The following is a 5,569-nucleotide window of genomic DNA, read 5'->3' on the forward strand; positions in this document are numbered from 1 at the left end:
ATTATTTTTACCGCTTATCCTGTCCAGGGTTATGGGGGGAGCAGGTGGGTTCACCTGGAACAGGTCACTAGTCTATCTCAGGACCAACATGGAGAGACATACAAGTCAGACAACCATTCACACTTCCGGGAAACTTAGAGCCAACAGGTGGATTCGAAAAAGGGTCCTTCTAGTTTTAAGCAGCACTAAGTACTCCATCACTGCACTGTCCCTCAAATCAATGTTCAAATGTAAAATATTTCCATACATTGTCTTTTCTTTGAAATTACACAAATTTAAGACTTCTTAAAACTCCGACAAGGCCCCACATTATGAGGGTCTGAGTGTTCAGACTGATTGAAAAGCAAATCTTGATTTAGTTGCAGAAAATTTACCACTGGAATTTTTTTGCAGTCTGTGTTTATTTGTCACCAACATGTGGCCTTTCTGTGCTCTCCAGAAACTCTGACTGTACAGATGTGAGCAGTAGCTACTTCTGAACATCACCCGTGTGTGGAATTTGCATGAAAGCTCGTACATAGACAAACCTTTTTCCTCAGCTCTTGTTTTTCCTTTTCTGTGCATCCAGAAGGTGGGTTATTATAATTTTAAGTAGATTTTTTTCCTCCATTTTTATACAGTTTATACTGTACTGTGATGAGAGTTAGCCTGTGAACCATACATACATGTTACATTTAATCCACGTACAGATGTTTGTGATTGAAAATCAACATAAATATAATTTTATAAAATGTAAATGCAGCTTCTTTTTGAAAGCCTCACATAAGACTAGCACTTACTGTACAGAGGCCAAGACCAGTTTTGAGTCTTTATTGCACAACCATTCATATGATCAGTTGATTACAACAAAATTTAAGCCCCATTCTTAGAAACACTGCATTTTCACATTGCTTTACTTGCCAAATGTATATGTGTTCATCAAAGAATTAACAAGAAACTGTGACTATGTTCAAAGACAAGTAAAGAACCCTCACAAACCCAGTGTGCTTTAGGTTAGAGTAATAAAAAATGACAAGGTATTGACCTTTGCCTCAACAGCAACCAACAAAATTGTCCAGTATAACACCTATATAGCCTGTTAGTCTCTGCCTTCCCTCACAGCAACATGTAACTTAACTGTTAATTTGTTTGCCTAAAAAGCCACCTGCAGTAGTCCCCAGCATTTTAACCACAACAAACAACAACAATAATTTTTTAGTGACTAAAAATATTGTACATGTATGTAGTATTGTATGTAGTAAAGTAGTGTACTGTATCAAGTACTGTTTCAGAGAAGCAAAGAACAATGGAAGAGAGAGTGGGTGAACACTGTTGGTATTAATAACATTCAAAATTGCTCAAATCTATTTGACTGCATGTGCTCACTGCTGTTATGTTAACTGCAGTTTCATCAAAACATGTCTCATTTGCCTAAGTATGAATTCAAATTGCAAAGTGTCCAGGTTTTTACCCGTGTCATTATTAACATAGATCAATGAAACATCATGTCAGCTGATTTTGGTGCTCTTCAGCTTTAAGCACAGAGGCAATGTCTGCCCTGGGTTAATGAGCATTAGATGTCCTCTAAAAAAGTAGGGAACGCCACCTTCAAAGGACACATGCAGTGCTTCAGTTTCTGTGGCCACAGGGAACCGTCTGACAAGGCCAAGTTTAAATTATGTCTTGTTTCCATTAAACTTCTGGTAAAAGATTACATGTGGAAGGAGTTAGAGGGACCAAGAAGGCTTGGGTCTCAGGATGAGATTACACAAAGTAATGTAATAATGTTTAAACTATCCAGTGTCCAGTATAAGATCATTTAAACACATAGTCATCGGTCTTGCAACTGACCCAGACCTGGAGGATATTCATGTCTTTCAGCCGGCAACATTATTCTTCTCATTTGGCTGAAAACAAAGATTGCATGTTCCTAATGAGGAAGTGAGGACAGAACAAAGGCTTTAAAGTATGAATGTGATGTCAAGCATTTTTTCATCTATCATACTGTGGCCTTTGTAATCCACTATGTCTAAAGAGGAGTTTGGTTTGTGGCTGAAACCTCAAACAACCACAAGAGAGAAGTTGCCCTCCTAGGTATCAGTAAACTAAAAAGCCGCATACTTTTAAATAAATACATAACCATGGAAGAAAATAAGGGGTCGTTGTGAGGTTGATAACTGACATACAACAATGGTATAATGAGAACAATAATCCTCATGTATGCTTTCCCTCTCTTCTACTGTCTCCCTGTCATTATCTCACTAACATTCTCACTATCCAAACAGCTATATTTTTGCATTTTTCATTTCCTCCATTCACCTTTAATTACCTCCAAAGGAAGAGTCACTACTATGATTCAAAGGCTCCAATGACAAATTTAAAGGGTTAAGGTCTTCTTGGGCACCTCTGACCTGCTCACCAGGAGATTGAGAGATGCCATTAGCCTGGTTGTCTTTGAAGTCCTCAAAAGGAGTGCACGAAACTATCCTGTGTGATCAACGGAGGAAAGAGGCAGTGAAATTAGAGTTTATGCATAGGATACTTTTCTACTGTAGTTTCATGATGTTGAGGAACATATACTTTGGGTATGAGTTACTATGTATATTACTTTATCTTTTAGTGTGGAGTTGAGAACATGAAGAAGTTCCTATCTCTGTACCCACAAAAGGAAGTTTCGAAAATCTCTCTTTAAATATCAACATGTTACAACATCAACAAATAATGAAACTATACTGGTACAAAGGTTTGATTCCCCCTTGAAAAATTAATTAAAAATTAACAACTATTGTACTAACTGAGTGCACAATGAATATGTTGATGAAAAAAAAACATTTCAAAATAAAGGAATGCAAGAATTTGGTGCAGTTTATTTGGGGTTTTTTGACATCAACATAGGCTCAAAGCTAAACATACAGGATAAACACCTATTAATTAAGTGGTGCTGAAATTTCCAAATTGTCTTATAATTTCCCAAGCCCAGTGCCTCTTAACTTTATGTCAGTGCTAGACTACATTTACATTTGCATTTACATTTAGTCATTTAGCAGACGCTTTTATCCAAAGCGACTTACAAGTGAGGTACAAGGCAAGCAAAAATCTAAGTCAAGGAGAAAACATCAAAGCAAAGTCCTATCAGAAAAGCGTTCACAGTTCACGAAATACAAGTGCAAGAGAACAGAAAGGTTTTTTTTTTTTTTTAAGATTTAAGTGCATAGGAAGATGTGGAAGAGTTCAGTTTTCAGCAGTTTTTTGAATATTGGGAGAGAATCAGCTGAGCGTGCAGCGTTTGGTAGCTCGTTCCACCATCGTGGGATTATTGCGCTGAACAGTTTTGCTTGGTGTCTTCTATGCGGTGCTGGGACCACCAGACGTCGTTCGTTGGCAGACCGCAGCGGGCGAGAAGGAAAAATTACAGCTGTCGACTTCTCTATGCCAACACAAAAGGGTTTGTTTGACAGCACTCAGTAGATTGACCAACAGACAGTACAGTGGGAAAGTCCAAGGAGCTCAGTGAGGATCAGGAACAACCCAGGAACTATCATGGCACAGGCCTGAGTTGCTGCTGGAACACTAGTCTCTGTCTACATTCAAGCAGGTTTACATGACCAGTGTTGTCCAAGAAAATATACTCTGCTCCTAATCAGTGCCTTAAAGATGGACTAGTTTTTAGCTGCTCACATGGACAAAACAAATGGCTTTATCATCAGATGAAACAAAGATTGAGTTGTAGGTCAGGATAACGAGCGGTATGTTTGGAGGAGAAAAGGTGAAGTTCTCAACCCCAAGAACACTGTACCCATTGTTGTAGCACGTAGTAGTAGCATCATGCTCTGAAGCAACAATGCCTCCAAATATTTTATGGCATTTGCAAAACTTCATTTTGGAGGCAATGCAGTATTACTAACTTATATTAGTTCATGCCTCATCCCTCCTTTGATCATACCTCTTGCAGTATTTGTGAGGTTTTCTTTTATTAAAGGTGTGTATACAGTGTCACAGTCATGCCCAGTCTAAGTGTATGTAAACTTTGGTTTGCAACAGTATATGTCAATAAAAAATGGAGAGGGAAATCCATTCTTGACACGATTTGCGATAAGTCTGTGAAGACAAACCAACCTGTTTCACACAGTAAGTGTAGTAGGTTCTTACAGTTTTGCAGTGTCTTCTACTTGAATTAACTAGAAATCAGGCCAGGAATACAGTTACTTTAGAATCAGCAGCCAATCAGCCAAACGTTGTTTTAGACATCCAGTTATTGTGCTGCCACCAGATATTCTCTATTGTCATAGATCAACTGATGTGCATATGCAACATTTTCTGGCCTACAAGTCTGTTTGCCTTCTTAGTATGACCTGGAAGTTGAGTGATGGCAATAGGACTTAATTGAAAGAAATAGAAGAACTAAGAAGAAATTCTAGTTGAAATCACAGAGTTTTCAGATAACTACACTTGAATGACTGAGAACATCAACATTTCTCAGCATGATGTTCGATGTCAATAATATTCTCAAGTAAATTTTGTACAGACAGCAACAATCTCTACCTGTAATGAGACCAATGATAGTAGCTGCTATCATCAGCTGGAGTTAAGTGACTTCTGGTCCTCACTATCATTTTCCTTTCATCCTCATCACACAAGACATCAGTTTGCTTCAATGGCTCAGTGATGTCCCTGTAGCCAACCTGTATCTCAGCTGCCCAAGATAGTAGTAGATGAATAGAGCTTCCTGCTGCTCAGCGTCTCCTGTGCCTGCGTCACTGACTGATAATCCTGACTTTACCGCCAGGCATCACTTGATGCTTTATCTCATTCGGGGAGAGCCAAAACGGATGCACACCAATATAGGATCCACATTTCCTAACAAGGGACTGTGTGTGGGTGTTCTGGGATCCAGACACTCATCAGTAACCAGAATATCAAAAGTGAGTATGTCAACAAGTGTCCTCCTCCATCTAAATTCTCTGTACCACAAAAGAGAGAACATAAGTGTGATTTTTTTTTTTATCCAGTATAGCATACAGTTTACCATCATTTGTATGAATTTGAAAAAAAAAAAAAAAAGTTTTTAGACACTACACTCAAATATGTCTGAACTCTTTCTTCTTAACTAGTAGTATTCACATAATTTAGGTTGGTTACATGCAGCTTTTGGAATAATATTGACATATTATGTCAAATTCTGCTCTTTTGCAGCCGAGGCTGTCCACAGTAATAAAAATGGAATTCGGGAGATTTGTTATCTAAATCAGCAATTACACATGGTCGTAAATTTTCCACAACATACTGGTTATTGTCCACAGTCTCCTAAATTTTATCCAGAGCTTCAAGGCAATACTTTTAAGGTTTTTGTGGAATGCATGGGGGGAAAAAAATTCTACTTTCAATTACACTACTAAATATCTGGCAATAAAGGCTAGACAGATATCAGATATACTTAGTGTTAAGTATAATCAGCTGAGAGCTCTCTGAAGTTAACCTGTGAGGATCAGTGATGACTGGTAAGGTTATAGTAAAGGTCATCTCAAACCTTTTGCAATTTTACACATACAATTAGTAGTCAAGTTACTAAAGAGACAGGTTCAACAAAGGG

The sequence above is a fragment of the Channa argus genome, chromosome 11, assembly GCF_033026475.1.
Source record: "Channa argus isolate prfri chromosome 11, Channa argus male v1.0, whole genome shotgun sequence".
Lineage (NCBI taxonomy): Eukaryota > Metazoa > Chordata > Actinopteri > Anabantiformes > Channidae > Channa > Channa argus.